The sequence below is a fragment of the Rousettus aegyptiacus genome, unplaced genomic scaffold, assembly GCF_014176215.1.
Source record: "Rousettus aegyptiacus isolate mRouAeg1 unplaced genomic scaffold, mRouAeg1.p scaffold_m13_p_12, whole genome shotgun sequence".
Taxonomy (NCBI): domain Eukaryota; kingdom Metazoa; phylum Chordata; class Mammalia; order Chiroptera; family Pteropodidae; genus Rousettus; species Rousettus aegyptiacus.
In genome coordinates this window covers 57,728,135-57,746,352 of record NW_023416287.1, presented here as the reverse complement: position 1 = coordinate 57,746,352, position 18,218 = coordinate 57,728,135, and the positions used below count along the sequence as shown (strand labels likewise).

Below are 18,218 nucleotides of genomic sequence, written 5' to 3'. Positions count from 1 at the left end.
TCCAATCCTAAACATATACTCAAGAGAATCAAACACATGTCCATACAAAAACTTCAAAATTAATATTCAATGAATGGCTGATTCCAAAATTATTTTATTGACATGCAAATATGAAAGCAAAATTGTTCTCTACCCAGCCAGTAATTCTTTCACAATGCCAGACCATTTCCCTGAAAACATTCTGATATCAGAATCCTCAGCAGCACAACCTATCATTTGTAGATTCAATCCAGGCTTCCTCATAGAACTTCCTGTTTTACTACAAAAGGCAACACAACAGCATGACATACAAATTTATTGTCTTGTAAATGACAATATTTCTCTTTGATATGTTTTATTATATTCCATCATCAGAAGATATATAATATCATTGACTTTACATCGTCAATGCAGTTTAAAAATAACTTTTTGATGTCAAAGTATAAGAAGTGTGTTTGCTCATTGAGAACAGCTTTAAAGATGATCAAATAAAAGCTACATATCTAAAGTTAATATTTGCTAGTAAAGTTATTTCTCTAAAGCTTATGTAAAAAAACATACATCCTGGGAACACCTACCCTTCGCATCCTGGATATAGGAGATACAATGAGAATAATGATACATTGGGTGGGAGAGGGAAGAAAGGCTGCTCTGAAGTTAAAATGAAGGACTGTATGAGCAAGTGCTTTTAAACACTAAAGCAGCAAATATAAGGCACACTTGTGTTTTTAAGGAAAGATGGAGTTATATTTTAGCAAGAAAAGAGGATGCTTGAATAAATTAAATGACTGGCCCCTATTTTAAGAAAAATGGGGATAATAAGCAGGATCCAAGATTTAACGATTCTCAGTTTATGCTCCTAGGAATCTAGTAGGACAGAGGATAAAGCCACCCCAGTGGGGCCCATCTGAGATATAAAAGCTGCAGAAATGCCCCAAGTATAAAAGCAGCCAAGCTGCAGAAATGCCCCAAGTATAAAAGCAGCTATTGGTTGACTTAGCTCTACTGGATTGGGTGCGACAGACATGCATAGTTGGGTATAAACAAACCCAAAACTAACACAAGTGAATTTGGGGTTTGGCTGACCTCCCAATACTTCAGAAGTGATTCATGCATAGCTATGTCCTTCAGATTTTAAGATGGAAATGCAACTTGCCATGCCATTGTTGAAAAGAATTTCCCTAGAGTCCAGAATCCAGACATGCAAGGGTGATAAACTCATTGTGTCCTTTTTGCAAGGGCATAATCAAACTCGATAATGTCCCTTTAGAACAGTGAGTGGACTTATATACTTAGAGTAACTCTCCTTTAAGGCAAAACATAGGTTTTCTCCTTCTCCTTCCTTTCTACCTCCTCCCAATATGGCAGCTTTCCTTCTTTCCTCCTACGTCCTCCTAGGAATATGAACTGAGATCATAAATCCTGGATTCTGCTTATTATTACTATTCTTAAAATTACATCATTAAAAACAACAACTTACTGTTGGCTTGATTTCACTTAAGACAGTTTGCAGTTTATCACTTTCATCATCACTTTATAAAGAAGAAACAATGACAATGACATCATTCTAGGCCAATAACAGTATGCGGATCACCAAAAGCAATGAAAAGAATACAAATAAAGCAGAAAAACAAAAGGCATTTCTACTTCTTATAATACCACACACCTGGTGAGGCCTCTCCCTTGAAAACCAGAAGGAACTAGGCAATGAGTAAAGTTCTGCCATCCAACTGGTTAGCCTCACTGCAAACACTAAGGTCGAGAGCATCTTGATTATTATTACTATGATTATTATTATTATCAAGTATATAATACATTGGTTAGACATTTATGTAGTTCATGAAATGATCTCTCTGTTTATTCCATCTTCCCTCTGCCTCTACACATAGCCATTACATTACTGTTGATGCATTCCCTATGCCATAAGGGCATCTTTTTGAACCCAACCATTATGTCATGTATCATAAATGTGTGTGTATAGATATAGATGTATATATTTATAGATATATTAATGATAGAATGGCATATAATGATAGAATGGTATATATATACACACACACATATATATGCTTTTAATATACATATACTTTTATTACTCTTCTCCCATAATCTGTCTTGAAACAATTTCAAAAATTGTATTTCTTGATAAATATTTCCATGTTATTAAAGATCTATAAAGATCTATATAGTTAGTTCCTAATATAAGCTTTTATTAGCACGAAATAATTAGTGTGAAGTGTGCTTCCATTAGCCTATGTTGCCGTACTCCTAATAAAGGCAGAGTTTCTATTACTCATTTTGAAAGCTGAGATTTTCCCCTGGACCCACCACCCCAGACCCCCGGGATTGGAAAACACAGATTAACTCCATCCACTTTTATTTATATATAAGAAGTCAAGGTTAAGGAACTGGCCCAAGTCCTCATTACCACAAAATGGTATCCAGAACACAGCCATGTGCCTGCCTGGGATTATAGCACACTTCATCCTACCTCCTCTCCGTGTGGCGTCCCTGCCCCAGGCCCCTAGATCTAAGGGCTCCTTGGAAAGTTATGATACTCCCTCAGCACGTGGCCTGTGTCTGATTCAATTTCTGAGCTCAGAATCCCTAGTGTTAACCAAACCAGAGTGTAATTCTCAGTAGCTGGTGTTTCTGCTCATTGCAGGCAGATTCCAACTTCGGCTGAAACCTTGACATTGGTACCGCCCATTAGGGCACTCCCTGGTAGTTAGTTCTGCCAAAGACCCTATGAAGAATTCACATTCCAATTCTATGAATTTCCTCTCCAGCTCTTGCTTCACACACTCCAGTTTGGCCTTCATGTGAAATATGCACTTGGGCAGAGCAGGTAATTTTATGGATTTGTTAATAAGGTGGATTCCTTTTTTCCACCCCAGGTGTGTGCTACTACAAGCAGTAGTGCTAGGCTAAAAGAAAGCCTCCACCCATGTAACAGTACCTTTTCTTTGTAATGAAATTTTTCCTATAAGCCTAGAACTATTCCTGAAGGTAAGTGGGTAGAAATGATTATTCTCATTTTGTGGATGAGTGAAAATAAGATAGTGAATAATTAGTCATCTTGCTCAGGCTTAGTGGAGATATAACAAATGGAAGCTTCATTCTCTTGACAGGAAGGTTAGTAGTTTATCTGGCAGGAATTTCGAGTGAAAATTAAAAAGCAGCCTCTAAAATATCCTTTTGCATCATTTTCACATTTTTTGGTTACCCTCATTTAAGGATTTAACTCCTAGTGAATAATCTCTACGACCATAGCAGTTATCACTACCAGCAGTGTTAATATATGTCACTAGCTAGTGTTGAGTCACACTGCTCTTTATTTCCATGTCTAAAACATGTCACTTCAGAGACTGTGTTTTGGTAAGAATTTTCTCAACAGACTCAATAGAGATATTTAACAATAAAGGTTGAAATTTTCAGGACAGAGGCAGACTCAAGGATTTTTTTTCTTTGTATCCTTTAAGTTCTCTATAGAAATGCCTTATACAGAGCAGCAGGTTGGTAAATATTTGTTGAAATTCAGATTGAATTAATTTTACTCGAGCCCTAGAACATAGGTCTAATAATTTTTTATGCTATATAATCACTGAAATCTATTATTCCTTGATGCTCCTTAGTAATCCCCTTAATGCTGAGCTATAATGAGGGTGCTAACTCCAGTACTTACTTCTTAAGAAGCAATGGAGATCCAACTTGCTCATTCCTGTACATTATTACTCTAGACTTATAGAGTACTTAAATATGTTTACAGAACTTATGTTATTTCTTTATCTCATAGAGTGTGTTTTTCATTTTAAAAAATTCCAAAAAAGATTCTGAACATGGCTAGTTAGGTAGCCAGGCCCAATAAAACAATATTGGAAAATACAAGTAAACTGCATGCATAGCCCTGAGGATGTGGGAGGAGACGAGAGAGGGACAGAGTGGATGATATAGAAATAATATAAAGAGATAAGGAAAAGAAATACTGAAGAATCATGAGGATTATCAATTTAATCTAGTCTGGTGTGATAGAAATGACTAGCTACTTACCAAGGATTGGTGCTCTCCTTTCTTAGCTTAAAATTGTTCTGAGAAGTGGTTACCTGCCCAAGGAATATGTTTTCCACTCTACTTGTATCTAAGTGAGGTCACATGACTGATTTTGAGCCTATGAAAAATGAGAAGTGGTCCATAAAAAGCCCTTGTGTGATTCTTCATGCTTTATCTCTTTTTCTGCCCAGAGGCAAAGGGGTCTGAGGCCCTAGGAGATGGAGATCCACATGATGGAAGGAGCCTGGGTCCCATGTGGAAGGCTGCTCCACACACGCCTACTCTGGACTGTTATGTAAATGAGAAATAGACTTTCATTGAATTAAACCACTTAGAGTTGGAGGATTATTTGTTAAAGCAGTTAGTGTTACTTTAACTAATACGTCAGATTGAATTATTATTGTTATAAATATTTTTACATATGTGGGAACAGAAAGAAGACCCTCGTGATGAAGTGTTCTATGGTAAATAGGAAGTTAACGGAGGCTCTAAAATTAAACTATCATGTGGATCATTAATTTCGACAAACCTCCAATTTTCTCATCTCACAACATAAACAGGCTTATTGTTTTATTTTTTAAATATGTTGGAATATTGAACTAAATTTATTTGGACTTATCTGGAGTAATAACATTAAATACCTGCTGCTTGCACTCTTTCATGTTTAACATTTTTTATTTTCCCATTGACTTTGAAGGACAAAGTCCTTTTAGTTATTGCCATTTATGCAGGCCAGGAAATAATATCAGAACTAATACCTTGAAATTACCCATTATCAAAGAAATCTTTTAACACTACTCATTAGTCGGTAGTTAATTAGGTATTGCTCTTTAAATCTCACTTTTATATATATCTTTAATTCTCATTTTCATCTCCTCAACAAAAGTACAAAAAGTAGGTCTTCCACGTAGGATATAACTTATATTCAAAATACATGCAGTAGAACTCTACTAACAATTCCCTTTTCTTGGACAATCCATTTCTGTCCGTGGTAACACCAATCTGCTTAGGACCTAAGGAATAAAATTTCTGTGAGAGTATCTGGCATAGCACCTAATTGATAGGTGCTCAACAGTCATTAAGTCACTTTTCTCTTTCCTTTTCCCTAACAGACTAGAAAACATGGATTTCTCATTGACTGTTCTCTTTCATGATCCCTTATGTTTGAATAACATCGATTATCATTAACTTGAATTCATTCATTTTTTGACCCTCCTGTTATCTCCACTTTAGTTCAGACCACCCTCAACCATGGGAAGATAAACTTCCCAGCTTTTCTCTCTGCCTCCAGTCTCTCTCATTTATAATCTATCTTGGAGAGTAATGGAAGACCAATATTATGAGTCAGAGCAAGGCGTTGCCACAACTTCCTCCTACTGCCTACCATGTCAGTCCAAGCTGTATTGCTCCACAGCATCTGGATTTGAACTCATCTTCTTAAATTAACTTATTTGCCCCTACTCTCAAGTACCACCATTCTCTTCTCATGATCGGAGCCTCTCCTCCATGTCAAATAAGATACCAAATTCTATTCATTTCCTTTTCGAAGTAGTTCTCAAGTTAGTCACCTCAACTTCATTCTCATGGCCCCAGCCTTAATTTGAGACCACATTATTTCATATCTGAATTGTTAAAAGTCTTCTAACTCTCTCCAGTCTTGCCTTCATCCAATCCATCCTCCATACTACTGCCAGAGGGATTTTTCTAGAGCTGAGCTGTCCAATAGGTAGCTAAGATCCACATATGACAATCTAAATTTAAATTAAAGTATTAAAAATTTAGTTCCTCAGTCACACTGCCTGCATTTCAAGTGTTCAACAGCAACATGTAGTTAGTGGTTATCATATTGAACAGAGAAGATTATAAAAACATTTGCATTGTCACAGAAAGTTCTTTTGAGCAATACTGTTACTAGAATGCGAATGTAATAACGTGTCTACTCTACTTTACACCATTTAATGCTTCTTAGTGCTTAAGATAAAGCCTAAATTCCTTAGTACGGTGGTTTATAAGTTAGCCCTAGCCTTCCTTTCTGCCCTATCCCTTTCATTTGCCTGCATTGTGCCTTATTCCCCAGTCTCATCAAACAATTTCCAGTGTGTCTCCATGACTTTGCAATCTTAGGAACCAGTATAACTTCAATTAATTCTTCAAAATTTATCTTAGACATCACCTTATTTTTCAGGCTTTCCCCAGCCTTTACCCAGGACTTTCCCTTTGCTCTCAGAGTTGGCCATGACTGTAACTGTGTTTGTACAGCACACTATTCATATTCAGTGCTCTTTCTTCCTTGCTATTCAGTACCTCACATCTGGGATGACTTGTTACTCTAAATGCCATCATATTCTCCATCATTCAGCAAAACTGTTCAGCTATCATACTCTCCCAGTGAAGATGACTATAGTGCTATGGCCAAACTGTAGATTTCTAAAGACAAAAAGAACCAGGGGGATCCTTCAAAATTGACTTGCAAGGAACCTGCCTTCTCAAAGGACAAGACTCCAATTTGAGAAAATCTAATCATCTTTCTTAGGTGACTGATTTCCCTTGTTTTCTGCATTCATGAAGGCAAGTGATTTCCACCCTTGAGAGAAGAACCACTAGAGCCAGATAGCAGCTTCAGTCGAGTATACATACTCAGATTTGGATTATTAGCTGATTATTCCAACTCTTACACCATGTCTCTATGTGCTGAAAACCTCCTCAGAGCAAGGCATAACTAAAAGTTTGAAATTCTTTACTACTTTATATTCTATATGAGATAATTTAGCACTTAGTTACATTCTGTCCTACTCTGTTCTCAACATTATTTTTATAATTTGTATTCTCCAACTCCATTGCAGGTACCCTAAATGCAAAAAATATATATATATGTCCTCCATACCACTCTGCATAGTGATAATGACTTAAAGAGTGCTCAATATATATTTGTGCATTGATCAGTTGGCTTGATTGGTCTACTACAGTGAGTTTTTATAGCCCCACAAGCCATTAAAAGCATCCCCAAATACCAGCGCCATCTTACAAAGCTGTAGAATATCAGCTGGATTTTCCAAGAAACCTAATTCTGCCTTATTCAGAATCTATGTTTACAAATCTATATTTATAAAACACACTCTATATTTAATCTTATGATGGACTGTTGCTCTGGTAGCCCCCAGTGAATCACGCTTCCAAAAATGTCTGCCCTTGTGTTGTTCTCTCCCACACTGAGTCAAAGTTTGGTCATGTAACTTGCTTTGGCAAATGAAACATTAGCAAGTGTGATGCAAGCAGAAGTTTGATAAGCACTTGTCATCTTAGAATTCCCCTCCTTGGAACTCAGATTCCATGTTGTAAGGAAATCCAACTACCCTGCTGGTTATGTAGACAGTATGTAGAAAGAGGTCTTGGAATATGTGAGACCATGCAAAGTAAAGCCAGCTTAGTCATTACAGCCTCATTCAAGCCATCAAATGAAAGTACCTACATGAGAGACCTTCAACGTAGAACAGCAGACTACCCAGTTGATCTCAGCCCACATTGCTGAATCACGAACAAATAAATAGTTGTTGTTTTAAGCCACTGATTTTAGGGGTGGTTTATTATGCACCAATGGACAACCAGAACACTCAGAATTTTGTCTCTTCTTATTCATCAATGTGAATTGGTAAATATCATCCACTCTTTGCAGGTTCCATGCTTAAATATCCTGAGTTAGATTAGAAGTGAAATACACTATACCCTTTCCATTTAGGGTGAAGAAGTTTTTACTTCTAGACACTTCTGGGAAACTGGGATTTTAGAATTTGACTTTCGCATTTAGAATTTTTTTCTATGTAGTTAATGTCTGTAAGACAAATTAAATTGATCTCTTCTTACTTTTTCTTTTTCTTTTTTGGCTTTTGCTCCTGGTAAGTATCTAGGGAAAAGAAAAATTTGATCTCATGAGTTCCATGCCCTGTTTTTCACTTTTGCCAAAATGCTCTGTTAACTTCATTCCAAGTAAAAAAAAAAAAAAAAGTTCTTGTGAATATGCTTTCTGCCACAACATCAAGAACGGTGCCAGAAAGGACAGTTCTATAAAAATAGATTTCTTCATTCTGGATATATGTGGATTCCACACAGATACTCCTTTTGTAACTATCTTGTGAGTCATAGTTTTGCTCTGAAAGTAGGTTTTTGACCATTTGTGATCCTCCCTTTCAAGCATAGTCTAGCCCTCATTTTTTTCCCTCAGTTTGAGGTTCAGTTTATATTTCCTTATTTCATTCTTTATATACTTTTTATAGGTTGATCTTTAAAGGAAGCATTTCTCCTTTATCTACCAGTTGGGAAAAGTGTGGTTTACCTTTAATCAAAGAGTCTCTTTAATAATTTCATTAATGATTGGAAATTCCACTAACATGATAAGTAAAAAAAAAAAAAAAAAAAAAAAAAAAAAAACCAATAAAAATTAAAAAAAAAAAAAACAGCAAAAGCTAGTTTTTCAGTTGTTGAGGTGGTTTCAGAGCAGTCATGCCCAGCCTAAGTCAGTGCTACTCAAAGCGTGGTCTGTGGGCCAGTGCCAGTCCATGGACTGTTGCTGCAATGAGAAAAGCACACAAACTGAGAGTGCTTGTAAACTTCTTTAGCAATCTCATATTTCATATAAAATTGTGTATTGTCTATAAACATCAAACTATGTGATCATTTTTCTCATAACTCAGTTTTAGTTTACATTACAAAATACTGGTCAACAATGAATTAGACATTTTTGAATGACCTTTTTTCATAGGTAGTTAAAGAAGCACTAGTCTAGATGACCTCTCCAAACGACCTTCCAGCCTCAGACCTAAGACAGGATGAGACCCAGAGTGGGCAGTCAAAAAACATTTGTTGATAAATTGATTGTTACTTGATGCAATTTCTAATCTTATGATGCTCTAATATTGTTTCATCTTCACCACTCACTCAACTGTACAGAAAACAAATATAAGAAGTCAGAGTTTTACAACCTCATTTAAAAGGGCATGAAATAACTTGCCTAATTCTCTTGGTTTCTGAGTAATAAATTGTACACAAGTTTAGAGAACTCAAAAGAAATGACACGTATGCTAAAGTTAAAATTAGCTTTCACTTACTTCATAATAGCACCTACTGATTTAGCTGCCTTTGAGCAGAGAAGATGGGTGTAAGGTGTTCAACTCAATGTAAGGATTAAATTCATGACTCATGTGTTATGAAGAATAAATGTATCATTGGATTATATCGGGTTAAAGCCACTCCTTACACTTAATAGAGGAAGTCAGACTCCTTGAAGTTGTGTATCTTCAAAACTGCTCTCCTAGAGAACACTTACTAACTCAGATTTCAGATTAAGGAGGCCTGAACATATAATAGGTATTATAATTTTCATTCCCAATAGCACATCAGCCTTAGGACAGTCTTGCTGCTGGTTATATTCTGACATGTCCCCTCCCTCCCATTAAGTGTGTTATTGCCCTCTTCTTGTGTGATTTTAGATAAGCCACTTAGTCTTTATATGATTTGGATCCCTCATCTGACAAAAAAAAAAATGAGAACGAGAACACTGTGAAGGTTAAATGACATAATATATGTGAACATGTCTGCTGCTGGATTGGACTAACCCCAGTTGGTTCTATCATTTGTCCTTCATCTTGCCCTTCCCTGCTCCTTTGACCAAGCTTCCACCATGCAGTGTCATACTGTAGTTAACCCCACAACCTGTAACTATACAGACTCTGGAGTTAAGTCTTAGCTCCCCAGCCTATTAGTTTCAGTGAATTTGTAACTTTGGGCAAGTCATAAATTCTTCTTCATCTGAAAAATTTTACCTATGGCATGAGATTTATGAATAGTGAATGAAGTCATCTGTATAAAGAAAGTGTTTAATGCAATGCCCACATGTAGAATACTTCCAATAAGGTTAGCTATTATTATTTTTAGCCCCAGTTCTGAGAAAAGACCTTGACCCACTGATATCTTAGAACCTGGAATCTTTCTTTGCTCTTTCCATTAAGCATCAGTCCTTGGTGATCACGTTTCTGCTTACACACGTTGACCTCCTCCTCCATTGGACGTAGGTGACTCCTGCCCACTTTTTACCTTGCCCCAGTATCTTGGAGGGACTATCAAGAGTGCTACGAAAGCTCTCACTACCCCGAGATCCTCTGGTCAGCTGGTTTTCCTTGCCCGCCACTTACTGTCTGCCCCAGGCCTCCAGAACATGGCACCAACCTCCAGGCTTCTTCACTTTCCTGCCCTCCTCAGTGAGCCTGACTAACCCCAGGAGCCAGCCAGAGACGACTGGCCCCCAGGCCACCTGCTGAACCCATCTCTGACAAGACTTGCTGTGGAACAGCTCAGGGCATTGATCTCAGCCTGGGACTGGCACAGCACCACGGTGTCATAGTGCTGGCACCAGACTGAGGAACATGTTACAAGAAACCATGTTTGACTGTGGCTCTTCTGAAAACTTTTGCTGACATTTCTCTTTCCAGTGAAATCACTTGGATTTCTCCCATATACCCTTCCACTTTTTGTTTATGTTTCCTTCTTCTGCATCATTCCACTTGCTGGGGGAACTGAGAATCCCACACCTACATAAAAGGCTCCAAAGCCAGCAGCACCTGATGAAAGGCTGTGTCCTCAGATTAGTTTGAGTTTCACCTCTGGGAGAATGAAGAGTTTGGGGAGCATCCTGCAGAAGCATAGGGTCAACTTCAAAATTGCAGAGCACCCTCTCACAGACACACATACTCACACAACACATACATATAGATATACAGACATACCCACATACTTAGTTGTGACATGAGAAGTATGATCAATGAAAGAAATTGATAAGTTAAACCTCGTCAAAATAAAAGATTTCTGTGTTTCCAGGACACAACTTTAATAGTGAAATGATAAGCTACAGAGAGAAAATATTTGCAAAGAATATATCAGCTAAAGGACTTGTATTCAAAATATATAAAGAACTCTTACAAGTCAATAAGACAAATGATCTAATTAAAATTGGACAAAAGGTTCGAATAAACATTTCATTAAAGATGAGATGCAAGTGACTAGTAAGCATGTGAGTAAGATGCTTCACACTGTTAGTTACCAGGGAAAAGCAAATTATCACCCAGTAAGGACCTGCCTCATATCCACTCCACTGGCTTTAGTTAAAGGGCTGACAATGGATGTGGAAAAAGTGGATTCCTTTACATCCCTGGAATGTAAGATGCTACAGCCAATCTAAGAAGCAGTTTCTTGCAAAGTCAATCCATTTGACACAGCAGCACCCACACACCTGGGTGTAGATCAGGTCACCAAGCCTATCTTTATCCAAGGACTTGAACGCACAAGCATTATCCACAGCAGTCCAGGGTCGAAGCGAACCAAACATCCTTCCATGGGTGATAAGGCAAAGGCTCTCCATCCATTCCCAGAGTACTGGGCGCGGGTGGAAGGAGTGAAGCATCTCTGGTCTTGCTTCCAGGAGAGCGCACCTCAAAAATATCAGGCTGGGTGGAGGAAGCCGGAGGTGCCAGGCGTCATAGCTGTGACCCTCTTAGGAGAAATGTCCAGAAAAGGCAACTCGTGGGAAGAAAGCAGCTTACTTGTCCTCTAGGCCCAGAGTGGGATTGACTGCAAATGGCCCCTAGGGACCTTTTCGGGACCATGGAATTTTCTGAAGCTGCCTTAGGATGCTATTTGTGCAACAATGTGACTTTAATAAAAGTCACTGAATTGCATACTTAAAGCTGGGGCATTTTATGTTATGTGAATTGTAAATTCATAAAGCTGTAAAAAAAAAAAAAAAAAGTGATCTCTAAAGAAGAGAATGGTTACATCCCAGACATCCCTCTCTGTTTTGTTTTACTAATAAATTTATAGTGAAATAAATAAAACTGAGAAGTTCCTGACAAAAGCCAGGTTGAATTTCAGTGCTAAAATAATAATAATAATAATACCCACAGGGACACACCCACAAAAATGGAGCCACAGCCCCCTCACAGAAACTTTCAGTCCCGTCAGGTACCTTCCAGCCCCATGTTAGGGATGAGTGGTGAGAGGTCCTTGGGGGTAGTATGGGAAGGCTCTGTTTTCAGTAAAGCCACGATGGTTGTTCTACCAGGCAGTAACCCTTGTCTAAAAACAGGATAATGCTTTTTATTGTTGCCTGCCCAGTGGCCTCCCTTACTAGCTAGTAGCCACATGCCTTAGATTCTTGTATCAGAGAAAAACCACACAAACATAGATTCCAACTCTTATTAAAGAGCATGAGAAGCTCATGAATCCTCAGATCATCTGTAATCATTCATTCATTCATTCATTCATTCATTCAAAAATGCTCAGTGAGTGCTGGGGTCATGACTTAGCATTGGGGCTGCAAAGAGAATGAGGCAAACGCGATTTCTGATTTTATGTGGCTCATGGTCTAATGTTCAGTCTCATTGAATTTCCTGTAACCCTACACTCCCACTCTCCCTCAAAGCTGCAAGAGGTCCACCAAGAAACCCTCACCGCAAGAACAAGGCTCCCACCACACTTGAGATTTACACAGTTTTTAAGATACAGTTTGGTACATTGCTATACAATGCCAAATAAGGGCCCCAAAGTCAAATGCTAACAAAAACATTATATTTTTCATTTTTAGCTGCATAGGGAGGGAATTTGGTTTCTCCACAAACAAAATTAAATTTGAAGTTCACTCTTGATCCCATAGAAGGCTGTGAGAGAACTTCCATAGCATGAGACTCTTCTAGTTCATTTTCCCTAAGGATTAAACTCAGCCTTTCTGGCTTCCTAAATGGTTTAGTTCGAGTAAAAAATAAGTGAAACAAGTGCCAACATTGCAAATAATTTAGAACTAACTCTGTGTATGTCTGCTAGATGTTTGCCCCTTATAAGTTTAGCAACTTGATAATAAAATGTAAGGACTGAGGTTTCCATTGGTCAGCATTCAGGGTCCTCAGCACATTAAAATGTAATGCCCTCTTGCGTGGATACTTGAAAGCCTTAGCAGAATGCTGAAAGCAGCTTCAATTAGCAGGCGACTCTTCTGGGCCCTTCCATAATACATGCTTTTATTCCCAAGGGCCAGATTAGTGATAGGGTACTTTCCAATGATTAACCCAACTCTCTTTAAACAAATGTTGGAAGCTGAGGAAGCTAAGAGAGTTACACAGCAATGCTAAACATCCAAATGAAAATCAAACACTTCAGGCCAAATCTAGATATCCAATCAGGAGGTGAAGGCTCCTGGCATTGATGTTTCTACCACAATGCTTAGTCATTGAGCCACAGATGAGGCTCACAGAAATCCTGCCATGTATAGCTCACAGTTCATAATGAAAAGCTTAAACCGCAAAGCATTTAATGAAGCAGCGCCAAAGGCATTTGGCCCCCAAGAGAGCATCACTGACCGCCATTATGGAAGTGAGGGAAATCTAACATTTTACTAAATCACTGTAATGGAAAACAAAAGCAAAACTACTAGCATATACCCAAAAGCAAAGAGTAATAAATGCCCGAATGGCTATTGGCTACTTGAGAGAAGTTGAGCCATTTGTGAAGTTTCTCTATGTCAGTATTGCCCTCCTGTTCCCTAGGGAAAAGGGTTACAGTGGAATCTTCATACAGGACTCCATGGGCCAGAGTACCCTGCCAGGGGCAACATTGGGACGGTGAGCATATTTTCACATATCTGTTGGCCATCTGTATGTCTTCTTTGGCAAAAAGGTCTGATTAGAACTTCTTTCCATTTTTTAAATCAGATTGTTTTTTGCTATTGAATTGTATGAGTTTTTAAAATATATTTTGATATTAACCCCTTATCAGACATGATTTACAAATATTTTCTCCCATTCACTAGTTTGAAGAATGGCATTAATTTTAAATTATTTTCCACTCATGCATGTGCTAATTTATTCAATTAGCATTTTTGACATAATAGCAAAGATAATAACAGTATTTAATAGGCACTTGTCACATGCCAGGCACAATGCTATATGCTTTAAATGCATTAAATTAATTTAATCATCACAACAATCCAATTAGAAGATATATTATTATCTCCATTTTACAGATGAAGAAACCAAAGTTTAAAGAGATTAAGTATTAGGTTAAATCATATGAAATTGCTAATATCTGCCTAATTTTGACCTGTTCAAATGATAAGTTCATATGATTTTGACCTGGAAAACTGGCAATTTGTTATAGTTCAATTCAAAACCTTTTTCAAGAATAGAAAGTTAGTAAGAAATGCAAACTCTTGCTCTTAACATCTTGTCAATACCACTTATTATGTTCCAGAAACCATGAGAGTTTCTGGGAACACAAATGTGGATACATTTTTTGATGGATGTTAACCATCTGTACATTATGCTTTTAAAACATGTTTGGTAATATTTTATAATTCTTTCTGCTTATTCTCCCATGTCCTAGTCTCCATGTAAAATAAAATGAGCTAGCGAGTTCTGTTATAATTATTCAATTCAAAATAACAATTAAGGATGCTCAAAAATCACATTTATTTTTTGGCAGGTTGGATTTTGTTTTTTATTTTGTCGCAGTGGGGATTGTTATTGTTTCTATTGATGATGTTGTTATAATTTTCCTTGGTCTTCTCTCAATCACACCAAGTCAGGACAAACAGCATGGCCTTAGGCACATCCACCTAGATTTGTGGGGACAAAAATTGTGTACTTGTGGCTTGGAGTAGTTCCTCTCTTCCCTTCCTGGGGTTCTTGACCAAGAAGTTCAAGAATATAACGTTCATAAAACCAACTGTGAGAAATGTTGTGAGTGGACCAACTCACCATATTTGGCACTCTCTATAGCTGCTGAACTATGTTCTGCATTCAGAGTCAAGGCCAACAGCAGGGTTTCACCCAAGTCTTGGAGACTCCTAGCACGTAATTATCACCTTTCTTGGTTTTATGTTATCTCAATATCTCGGACCTCTCAAAGTGTAATATATAGGGCACAGGTTTCTGTCATTAAAGGAAATTAATATTTCTAAATTATTTTCAGTATCTCATTAAAGCCTCTTGAGGTATAATCTGGAGTATAAAATTTATTCAATTATTTAATGTTATTCGAACATTTAAAACGGAATAGTTGTTTCTATGAAAGAAAACTCAAATGTGTAAACCTAGTATGCAGTGAGGCCTAAACTTAAGATATTTTGTCCAGTTGCTGGAAAAAAGTTGTTACAGGTTAGAATCCCTGGGAAACATTCTGATGCAGAGTTTAGCATGCAAGTCATTTATTAAGGCTTGTTCTTGAGATTCATATTACAGAAAAAAATAAAATGGAAGTAGTATTGGGAATTTATTTAAGAGAATTAAATATTGTCTGGAGGGGATAAAGTAAGAAATAGATACATAGAAAACTTAGTGCATGTAATGTCTGCCTACACAGTATCATTGGAAGCATTCAGAGAAATATCAAATAACAATTTAACCAGCCTGGATGGAAACATAAAATTGGCATAACATTTCTGAAAAGCAATTTGTGCATATGAATTACAGCCTTTGCAATGTTTATGTTTTGGCTCTAGAAATCTATCCTAGGAAAATAATGAGAAATGTGAATAAAATTTAGGTATGATATAATTATTCTAGCATTATTTTTAATAGCAAAACTAAAAACAATTTGGATTTTATAATAGGAAAAGTGCTAAATAAATTATAGTATGGTATACCCATTTTAAATGCAGCCATTAATATCAGAAATTTTAAAGAATTTTTAATGCCAGGGGAAAGTGCTCACATTATCATGTTTAGTAAAAAACAAAACAAAACAAAACAAAACAAAACAAAAAAACCCAGAATACACATGATTCTAATTATGTTACTGTATGCTTTTAAAAACATTAGGGGTATATTTAGTAATTAATAACTCTGGGAAGTCGTATTCATTGTCATCTTCTGTTTTTTTCCTTTTTTCTCTTTTTATATTCTGGATTTGTCATCTGAAAAATAAATTCATTTGAATAGGCTGAAAGTTCCACTTTAAGAATCTTTACTGAGTAGACCATCAAGATAGAGATATTGCCTGTGAAAGATAATAATCAGCATCTAGGAGTATGGCTTGGATTTAGTGTTGCAGTTCCTTCTTTTAGCACTGTTAGCAATTCATTCATTCTGAGAGATATAATCTGTAACTCTATGGTCACGAAATATAGAACAGGAAACTTCATGCCCACATTTACTCAGCAAACATTTGCAAACAAATCTGGTAAGACAGCATAGTGGAGAGAGAGGAGTTTTACTCTCAAATTTGCCTGGGTTCAACTACCACTTTCCTACTTTTGTTCCTTGTGGTCAAGAACAATTTCTCACCCATTGTGAGCCTCAGTTTCATCATCAATAATAGCTTTCACATATGATTAAAATGAGAATAAAATTCTGTGACACATTCAAAACGCCAGCCAGCACATAATGAACATTAATCAATATGAGTTACATTTCTGACCCTTTGTCCCCTACCCCTTGTTTCCATCCTCATCCTGTATCAGAACTTTAAACATAAAGCAACTTAAATAACAAGAAGTCCAGGGGCAGGGCAGCCCCAATTGTTCAACACAAACCTTAGTAATACCATCTGTTTGTTCTAACACACTCGGGGGATATATCTTCCCTCATGGTCACAAGGTAGCTGCAGCATTCCAGGCATCAGATCCATATAGAACTGTGTTCCAAGCAAGAAAAGACTTTCTCCTCTTGGGTATCTCTCTAAGAAGCAAAGAAATCGTTCTCAGAAGTCCCCAGCATACCTCCTTTCGTGACTCAGAGGTTAGAATTTGTCACAGTCCACACCCAATCCAGGCACTAGCTCTAGCTTAGATGAGAAATCTTTGGACAGAAAATGGGGCTGGGCTCCCTGAAGCACATCACAAGATGGAATAGGGTAGATGCCAGAGCAAAATGGGTGTTCTGATAGGGAAAAGGAAAGGAGAAATAGATGTTGGGACAGATTATTGAATGCCGTGTCTGCTGCATCCCCAATGCATGAAGCCTCATCTAGTGTAAAAAGAAAAAAGAAAAAAAAGACAGCTAACCAGCTATAAGATGTCAGGGTGGGAAGTAGGTAGAGAATGTAGATATGCAAGTTGTCCAGGGTAGTTGGGCTAAAGGGTCCTGATGACAAAAAGAGGAGAGAGGAGGCTCAGTAAATCAGCCTGACCTACCTCACAGTTCTGTCTACACCAAGTCCTATTGGAGCATAAACTGGGACAGTGCAAAACTGAAGCCAAACACATTACAGTCTGTGCTGATGTGAACACAAATTTATAATGAATATGGCATCATTTGAGATGAACACAGATATTTATTCGTTTGAGTTGTGGATATCTGTGGGGAGGAGTGGTAGGTTTTCTGACTCAGATACGAAGAACACAATCCCTCGAAAACCAACATCTCCAGCCACAAACTAGCCCCTGAAGAAAATAAAAGACCTATAAGCCACAAGGTCTAGCTTTGAAGAATTTAAACTCTGCTGGAAGAGTCAAGAGTAACAGAAATGAATTCAAGAGCAATATCAGACCTAGAATGAAGGGCTCATAAATGTTGTGCAGATTGGAATTAAAGCAGGGACTCAACAAAGTTGAGAGAGTGATGGCTGAGGGGCAGTGTACAGGAAGGGGACCTGAGCTGGGAGTAGACCTACTTAGGTCAGGATTTGGGTTAGGGCAGACAGAAGAGGAGAGAGAAAAGAAAGCCATAGGAATGAGAGGGTGGGTGGTAACAAGGAGAATCCTCTAACAAAGATAGAGACACTGTGGGGGTGGTGAGATTATTTGGATGGGGAGGTGCGGCCATAGGGATTTAATTTCATGTACTAGGCTTAGTGGGCCACTGGTAAGTTTGGGAGCGGACCACTTTAGATGGAGTTGCCTGGCTGTGATCATGAGAGTTTTATTCTGTTTGAGGACTTTTTTAAAATTTATTTTTATTTTTTTTTAAATGAAGATAAACTTAGCCAGGTGTGCCTTAGCCAGGCACATTCCTGTGACTTTGACAAGAATCCCATCAGCAGCCACTGCCAAAAACAACTTTGAGCGACAAGGGTGGTAGTAGAAAGGAAACAGGCTTTGGAACCGGAATTAATTAAAGGTGGAGCCAGAATTAATTAAAGGTTTAGCCAGTCACTCATTAGCAAATTATCTCTCAGAACCTCAGTTTTCTGACCTATGGAATGGGCATAATCCC

The 18,218-nt window shown here is 37.7% G+C and overlaps 2 protein-coding genes across 2 annotated transcripts in view; one reads left to right on the top strand and one right to left on the bottom strand.

Moving 5' to 3' along the window:
• Positions 1-16,719, bottom strand: part of LAMA3 (laminin subunit alpha 3) — a 234,359-nt gene extending 217,640 nt beyond the window's left edge. Inside the window, exon 1 of the mRNA XM_016166528.2 lies at positions 16,598-16,719. The gene's annotated coding sequence lies outside the window, so the exon portion shown is untranslated. The remainder of the gene's footprint in view (positions 1-16,597) is intronic.
• ANKRD29 (ankyrin repeat domain 29) overlaps positions 13,571-18,218 on the top strand; it is a 50,266-nt gene continuing 45,618 nt past the window's right edge. Inside the window, exon 1 of the mRNA XM_036229909.1 lies at positions 13,571-13,688. The gene's annotated coding sequence lies outside the window, so the exon portion shown is untranslated. The remainder of the gene's footprint in view (positions 13,689-18,218) is intronic.